Genomic DNA, 9,063 nt, shown 5'->3' on the forward strand with positions numbered 1-9,063 from the left:
GATTCCACAACCTCCACAGGCAATTTATTCCAGTGCTTAACCACCCTGACCGTTAGGAAGTTTTTCCTCGTGTCCAACCTAAACCTCCCTTGCTGCAATTTAAGCCCATTGCTTCTTGTCCTATCCTCAGAGGTTAAGAAGGACAATTCTTCTCCCTCCTCCTTGTAACAACCTTTTATGTACTTGAAAACTGTTATCATGTCCCCTCTCAGTCGTCTATTTTTCAGACTAAACAAACCCAATTTTTTCAATCTTCCCTCATAGGTCATGTTTTCTAGACCTTTAATAATTTTTGTTGCTCTTCTCTGGACATTCTCCAATTTGTCCACATCTTTCCTGAAATGTGGTGCCCAGCACTGGACACAATACTCCAGTTGAGGCCTAATTAGTGCAGAGTAGAGCAGAAGAATTACTTCTCGTGTCTTGCTTACATCACTCCTGCTAATAAATCCCAGAAGGATGCTTGCTTTTTTGGCAAAAGTGTTACACTGTTGACTCATATTTAGCTTGTGGTCCATTATGATCCCAGATCCCTTTCTGCAGTACTCCTTCTTAGGCAGTCATTTCCCATTTTGTATGTGTGCAACTGATTGTTCCTTCTTAAGTGGAGTACTTTGCATTTGAATTTCATCCTATTTACTTCAGACCATTTCTCCAGTTTGTCCAGATCATTTTGAATTTTAATCCTATCCTCCAAAGCACTTGCAACCCCTCCCAGCTTGTATCGTCCGCAAACTTTATAAGTTATAGTGTACTCTCTATGCCATTATCTAAAGCATTGATGAAGATATTGAAAAGAAACGGACCCAGAACATGAACATGACTTGGTCTGAATGAAACTTGAAGTGCCCATTGGCATTCCCTATAAAAAATGTAAATCAAAGTGTTATATTACTCAAAACATCTGCGCTCTGTTGGTCTTCTGTCCATTTACTGTACTGAAAACTATTTCTTACTCTTTGTGAAGTGGTTTACAAATCCTGTACTGAGCATAGGTAGAAGAGAAAGGAGACTCTTCCTAGCCAGGCAACCAGGCTGATCACTCCCCAAAACAGCTGCCAGAACTGCCAATCATGGAGGCATGCGCCTAGGGCTGGGATCAATAAGGAAAACAGGCCCAGCGATAGAGGAATGAGAATAGACAGAGATGGGGAGGCAGAAAGGCCTGGGATAGTGGAGGCAGAAAAACCTGTACCAGGCTGCCTCCAAGAAGCTGACAGGAGATAAACTCCAGGGTCTGCAGTTTTTCTTTAAGGGTTGATTGACTCATTTTAGGTTAAGTTGATGGATTGGGCTGATGTGAGATGAATAGAGGGAGACCAGTTAGGAGAAAGGTGGGACCTCTGGAGAGGCTGCCCAAGAGCACTTGACGTTCCTGTTAGCTAGAGCTAGTTGGAAACTTTCTGATGAAAGGTTTCAGAGTAGCAGCCGTGTTAGTCTGTATCCGTAAAAAGAACAGGAGTACTTGTGGCACCTTAAAGACTAACAAATTTATTTTAGCATGAGCTTTCGTGAGCTACAGCTCACTTCTTCGGATGCATAGAATGGAACACACAGACAGGAGATATTTATACATACAGAGAACATGAAAAGGTGGAAGTATGCATAACAACAGGAAAAGTCTAATCGAGATGAGCCCCTGTGAACAAAATGACACAGCCTGCCCAGCTCTACAGTTAGCACTGCCGTGACAACACAGCTCAGAGAAAGGGAATGGAATCCTTTTCTGGTTTATGGGGCAGAGAGAATTGTTACAATTTCTCCCACTGGAGTTCAGCTATTAGTTATACATAAACCTGAATGAACCCAGCCTGTCAGATTCCAGAATGAAGTTGCTGGGCTGGCAATTAAATAGCCATCATTTTACTAGTGAGCTGTGCAAATCAGATATGATACTCCAAACTTACTACCCAGTCAGTCTTCAGAGTGAACATACAGTGAATATCAATATCAACACCCGGTCAAAAAAGGGACACTGGAGGCTCCGATCAGCACTGGTGGTGCCAGTCAGCACCGAGCCATTAAAAGTCCAGTTGGTGTGCTGCAGGGCTAAGGCAGGCTAGTCCCTACCTGTCTTGGCACCACACTGTGCCTCAGAAGTGGACAGCAGGTCCGGCTCCTAAGCAGGGGGGGGGCTACGCGTTCTGCCCCTGCCCCGAACACCAGCTCCGCACTCCCATTGGCCAGGAACCGCGGCCAGTGGGAGCTGGGAGAGGCAGTGCCTGCGGGCAAAGGCAGCACCCTCCCCGCCCGCCTAGGAGCCAGACCTGCTGGCCACTTCCTCAGGCGCAGTGCGGAGCCAGGACAGGCAGGGAGCCTGCTTTAGCCCCACTGCGCCACTGACTCGGGAGCCACCTGAGGTAAGCCTGCACCCAAGCCCCAACCCCCTGCCCCAGCCCTGAGTCCCCCCAACCTAGACCCCCCTTTTCCCCCCAAACCCCTCATCCCTGGCCCCACCATAGAGCCTGCACCCCCAGCCCAGAGCCCACACCCCCTCCTGCACTCCAATCCCCTGTCCCAGCCCAGTGAAAGTGAGTGAAAGTGGGGGAGAGCGAGCCACTGAGGGAGGAATTAGTGAGGAGGGGGTGGGGCAGGGCCTTGGGGAAGGGGCGGGGCTAAGGTGTTCGGTTTTTTGCAATTAGGAAGTTGGTAACCCAACTGTATGAGTGAAGAATGGGAAACAGAGAACCTGAAAGAATGGGCCTAGCACAGTAAAGGGCTACTGTCTTTAGAACAAGATGAGGTGAAATTCTCTTCTGCTCCAGAGGCAGAAATCTGGCAATGTCCATGGGTTGTTTTCTCACTCTTTCTCCACAAGGCCTGTTACAAGTATTGTCTCCTGACAGTGTCCAATGCCAGGTGCTCTAGAGGAACAGTAATAAGCAGTCATTGAGTGAGCCACTCCCCGCTTCTGGGTGAACAGGTCTTCATAGCTAATACAGTGAGAAAGAGGTACTGCCTTCTTTTGTTGTGGGCTCTTGTGGCAAACTAGTATTTCACACTTGGTAATGTTTCTCTCCTGACTCGGGGGGTTTACAGTTTCAGAGCAAACACTTAAATATTACTTTGTAATATAGCTATTATAAGTGAGATTGATACACACAGCAACATAGAAGCATTTCACTAAATATCTTCCTATAAGACTAATACCTATTTTGAGCAAAACTAACATGCAGGTGACCTGGCCTGGTCTCCAGCTACGAGGTTGTCAGTTCTGAGCTAATATCCGTAGCCTGGGCAAGAGCTGGCATCTGGCCTGCCAGCATCACAGCCCCAACTTTGGGAAGCAGAGAACCCAAATACATTTGACGGCTATGTCATCCTGAACCCTAACCTTCACACTGTGGTAGTGGGAGAGCTTGAATATTGTTGAGCGTATTGAAAGACTTTTAGGACCCCTGCCACCAAGGATAGTTCTGACCCTCATCAGAAATTCAGAGTCATTACAGTATTTAACTTTCTGTTCTAATCAGGAGCTAGGCCAGCAGTGCAGTGTGTGAAACTCTAAAAAACTCTGGTTTCAGTTCAGACTAAGAAGGTGTGAGCCAATTTTTATTGGATTTGGTTCATGTAAATACCTGAAAAGAACATGAACTTTTCCCTGTAATGATGCTGTATGCCAACCATACAATTAAAATCAATGCATAGCAGTGTTTGCGATCCCAGATAATATTAAAATGATTTTAAAACATTTTTTCCTCTTGACATCTCTCATGCAGTGCAGTTAGGATCCATTGGGCATTTCCAAACATTAACCTGTTCGCTTTTTTTAAGTTTGCTTAGCTCTGAACTTGCTAGGACACTTGCTTCCTGTCTATAATTTGTGTTTCCCCCCTAAATTTCTAATTAGGTCTCAAACTTTACCCCTTGGTAATTCAGTGTTTGGAAAGTAAAAAACACAAACTGGAGATCCCCTGACCCAACCACGGCCACTGCAAAGACCCTACGATAGAAAACGAAGTAACATTTTATTGAAAACAAGTCAAAGGGTTTTCCAGATGAACAAGAAGCATGCAGCTGCTTCTGGGACAGGTGGGGAGGAATAGTCCCCAAATGCAGCTTTCTCAGGGAAGTCAGTGTTGGAGATTTTTATATATATACAATTTATATATATACAATTTTCTTCCTCTGCCCCACGCCTTGGCAGGTAGGAGGGGCAAAGGGGCAGTTCCAACAGCAACCAGTCAATATGATCCACAGTGGGGAATGGGGTAATTACCACCACCACAGTAGCACAACCCCCACAGCAGGAACCCACAAATATGGCTTCTGTGGATGAAGCCAGAATGCAGGGTCTTCAGAGAAACAACAGCAGCAGCACAGAATTTCCCTCCCTGCAAGGCTGTGGGGGACTCCAGCAATTAGATCAGTTTTACACATAGTGCCAGACCTCAGGCAGTCCACAGCAGGAGAACATCCCTCCCTGTAGGGCTATAGAGGCATCTGGCAGTAATGTTAATATTGAGGTGGCATGGTCCCTGTGGCAGCACCATAGCAGAGCATCCTTCCCTGCTGGGCTGTACTGCATCATGGCAATGATTGACTTCTGGATATAGAGCCCAGACTCTCCCCAGTAACAGAGCGTTCCTCTCTGTTGGGCTATTGAGCACTAGAAAGGGTGGAAGAAGACCTCATCTTTTCCCCAGCAGCAGTGCTGAAGTTCATCCCTCCAAGACAATCTATAGAGGAAACCCAGCAACAAGGTCAATGGAGAGGTTGAAGCCAAGCCACAAATAGTAGATTGAGCATCCCACCATATGGAGCTATATAAGAGCCCAGAAATTAGGTCAATTTCACCTGTAGAGTCAGGCCAAAAGGACACAGAATCACAGGGTTGAAAGGGACCTCAGGAGGTCATCTAGTCCAACCCGCTGCTCAAAGCAGGACCAATCCCCAATTTTTGCCCTAGATCCCTAAATGGGCCCCTCAAGGATTGAATTTACAGCCCTGGGCTTAGGAGGCCAATGCTCAAACCACTGAGCTATTCCTCCCCGCACATAAGAGAGGGTGAATGTTCCCCCTCACAATCTACACAGCAGCATGGCTTCCTGCAGGACTATATGGCAGTATGGCAAGGAATGAGTTGTGCTGGAGGAACCTCAAACTCTCCTCAGCAGTAGAGCACCCCTCTCCGCCATGCCACGTAGCACTAGAGGGGATACAACCAGGATCAAGTTACCCATGCAAGCAGCGTGTAGGGCTATATAGGAGCACGTGAACAATGTCCAGGTTTGGGGATGGAAGCAGGCCTTAGATTCTCACCACCACCAGTAGCAGACTATCCTTGGCTGTATCTAGCAACCTTTGCATAGATGTAATTTGGCAGATGGAGTCAGGCTTGAGGATCTTTGTAGCGTCCTCTGAACATCCATCACTGCCAGGCTGAAATCCAGTCTTGCATTAATGTTAAATTGGAGATGGAGCCAGACCTCAGGATCTTGGGGATGGGAGCAGAGTGTCCCTCCATTGATCTAAACTGACATTGATGTTAATGTCATGGGAGATGGAAGCGGAAACCAGGCTCTCTGGAGAAGCTGTAGAGATTTTCTCCTTGCAGCGCTATACAGCAACCTGACGTTGATGTTAAATTTAGGGATGAAGCCAGGCCTCATTCTTGCCTTGCAGCAGCATATCCCTCTCATCCGGGTCCTGACAATGATGGCCTCCTCGGGTGGCTCTTTGGTCCCTGCTTTGCGTGGCCTGGTGTTACTGGCAGCAGTGAGGAGGAGGACGTAGTATGAGGGGTGTGGCAGGAGAGGAGACTCACAGAAAGGCTGATGTTCTGGCACATGGAGGTGTAGAAGAAGCTGAGAGGGCTGGGATTCAAGCCCTGGAAGAAGAGGAGCCTCCAGTAGGGATTGTGGTTAGTGCAGTGGAAGGAGAGAAGCCATGTTTCAGGGCTGGCGTTTGGAGGCAGGTCAAGGAAGGAGACACGTACGGGGCTGGAAGTAGGGAGTGGAGAAGGAACCACAGCGCTGAGGTCATTTTAGGGCTTAAACTGGAGGAAGTGAGGATGAAGGGGCTGGTGTGAGGGACAGGTGGGGAAGGAGCCTCTATGGGGGAGAGACAAGGCAAAGCAACTGATCTAAAGGGGCAGAGGTGGGAATTGGCCACAATTGGGCCTGATGTTCAAGGCCAGGGAGGAGATTTTGGTGTCTCACATCTCCACCTTCAGTTCCTGGGAGCTCTCTCTGGCCTGGGAAGACCACCAGGAAGCCAGGTCCCTAACACCATGAGCCTCCTCTTTTTGGGGGTTGGGCTGCCTTCAGGTGCAATATCGGGCTCCACATAAGCATGGAGCCTCTTGCTGCCTGGTGGTGGGCAGCCTTTCAGTGCATCTCCATGGCAGTTGTACAGCGGCAGGTCTCCAAAGCACCTGTACCGGCCCAGGTGACAATAGGCCTCCCCCTGCCACACCCTGAGAGCTTCCCCACTGCCTCTGCACAGGTGGCAGAGAGCAGGGACCCCACCGGAGTTGGCTGTCCAGGAGAAGGGACTGGGAGTTGGTAGGATTTCTGTGCCTGCAGGGGGAGACAAACACAAACAGGGACCAGGTACAGACCAGAATCAGAGCATTACCATAATCCCTTTGCCAATTGGCATTAAGGGGTTCTTGGGTCTCACCAGGCTGTGCTCTGATTAACGAGCTTCACTTTTGTGTCAGTAATTGTGTCTTGTGGCGAGTAAAAAAACCCTAAACCATAGCGCCAAGTGCATCTGTAATACCCGCTCCCCCCACCATACCTCCCTCAGCCCCAAGGCCTTATGGGAAGCATCATGCCCCCAATTCTAACTGTGCCCCAGGGTATTGTGGGCAGCTCTGGTCATTTCTATATACTCCAGAAGAAATGATGTTATTCACCCCTCCCCACAGATTCCATAAACAGGGTGAATAGAATCAACAGTTTAATTCACCCAAGGTCATTTCCATGCTCCAGTTCTCCATCCCTTTTGTGCTGTCAAGAAGGGAGAGTTGTTCCCATCTAACAACTCAGCCTCTTTCTTAAAATGATGCAGGCCCCACCCCTTTCTCTCCCCACCCTTTCTGTATGATCTGCTGCCTCATCACATTCCCTTTGGTTCCCAGTGAGGCCTGACTGATCCTAGAGTTGAGCCCAAGGTCCAGTGGATCCAAACTCCCCATGAATTCAGGAATGTTCAGACTCAGGGTTTAGTCCAGACCCATCTTTGTGGGCTTGTACCTTGGCTGCTGTCCTGTGCCAGAAGAGATCCGAGATTCAAATGGCGAACCACCGCAGACATTATTACAACCCAATTAGAATCAAACTGATCACTTTGGATACAGGAGAGAAATTATCTGGGGAGTGGCAACTTTTTCAAACAGGTACCATAGAAACAGAATGGGGTCTGTGATGTCATCATCCCCCTGTATTCAGATTGTTGTCATGGTGATGGAGGAGGGGGCAGAAAGGGACAGGTTGAGCCTGTTGGGGATGGAGAGGGGCCTTTGTATGGAATGTAATGAGGTTGGGGGTAAACCAAAGTGGTGGATGGGCTTTCTCTAAGGAGAGTGTGGGAGAAAATGGGGGCTGGGATATGTATTTATTTAGCTTTATTCAAATGATAAAGTTGGTGCCTCTGCATATGCTCTAGGTTCGCTTGACATAATATAGAACTACATCACAAAACCCCTGAATGCAGTAGTACAATTAATATTCCCAAGAAAACCTGCTAAAATGAAGTTAAGGTGGTGACACATACTTGAGATTCAGGGAAAAATGTATTATAGGGACAGTGTAATTATCCCCAAATCAAGCATTATAAACCCATGAAATTCTGAGATAAATTTAAGTGTAAGAGCAATCCAAACATTAATTCATGGAAATGCCCAGGTAAGACTCCTAAACAACCTTAACTCTGCCCTGTAGTGCTGCTATGTACTAACTACACAATTTCAGTTAAGACATTTTGGTATTTGTAGTTGCTCATCAGTTTAATCTGATGTTAAAACCGCATTATCTTCCTGTGTTTCTCCCCCTCACTCCTCATGTCACTAATTGCAGGGCAGAGCTGTGTCAGCCTATCTTTTTCCCCAAGAGCAGGGTAACCGCCCCACTATACTGATGTTACACGGGGGGGAGAGGAGAGGAACCAACCCGATTTGTCATAGGGAGTGGGTGGAGAAGGAGGTAGAGCCTCTAAGAGTTGCTGGGCTCTTGTTGTGTCTTCCCCACAACTCCCTTGTGAAAATGGTATCCGATCCTTCCTCAACCTCCTCTCTCACCCAAAATCTTCTGTCCATTCCCCAGAGGAGGGTGAAAACTCTGCTTGCCAACTGCAGCAGTTCTGACCAGCTGCATATTCTGAGGAGGCTAGTAAGTGGTGAAAAGCTATCAATCACAGGGGTTTTTCTCATAGATGGACAGCTTTTTGAGAAAACCCATTGTCTACAGGGAAGACAATAGGGTTTTAGATCTGGAACTCTCCAACTGTCCTCCATCTTAAAATGCACTGATCCCAACTCATGGAGCATGAAAAACCAGTATTTAAAAGAACAAAATCACAAACTCAGAGCTGACACAATGTCAACCAAACGATTCCCAGCCTGTAACAAAACCAGCACAGCTCTGGGATGTGAACTGGAGTCCTTCCTGGTTTATGGAGCAGCAAGAGAATTGTTAACTAAATTCCAATGGCAGAATCATTAGTGATGATGGTGTGGACATCAAATTGCACCGATGTCATCTGCTGTTGCTCTGTTGTGACACTCCCATCCTCACCCTTCACGTACTAGCCGAAGAAGAGCATGTGTATTATTGTGAGTGTATTGAGTTACATTGGGGGCACCTGATACCAAGAATCCTCACACAAAATTTAGAGCTAGAAGTGAACTACTACATTTGACTCTGATCAGGAACGAGGACAGCAATCCGAATAGTTTCCGTTCATACTGGGGTGCCGTGAACCAAATTTTTTTGGAATTGGTTCATGTAAAAGCCCCAAAGAACATGAACTCTGCCCTGTAGTAAGGCTGTGCACCAACTATACAATTAAAGTAGATGCATAATGGTGTTTATGATCCCAGTGGAAATTAAACTGATG

General features: G+C 47.3%; 1 long non-coding RNA gene across 1 annotated transcript; it reads right to left on the bottom strand.

The window, feature by feature from the left end:
- Positions 1-4,140: 4,140 nt before the first annotated feature.
- Positions 4,141-7,334, bottom strand: LOC123354646. Its single transcript, XR_006574792.1, has 3 exons — positions 7,203-7,334; positions 5,263-6,521; positions 4,141-4,679 (listed from the first exon to the last, which is right to left on the bottom strand). It is a non-coding gene; the product is annotated as an uncharacterized LOC123354646 (long non-coding RNA).
- Between the last annotated feature and the right edge of the window lie 1,729 nt (positions 7,335-9,063).

This window comes from Mauremys mutica, chromosome 1, assembly GCF_020497125.1.
Source record: "Mauremys mutica isolate MM-2020 ecotype Southern chromosome 1, ASM2049712v1, whole genome shotgun sequence".
NCBI lineage: Eukaryota > Metazoa > Chordata > Testudines > Geoemydidae > Mauremys > Mauremys mutica.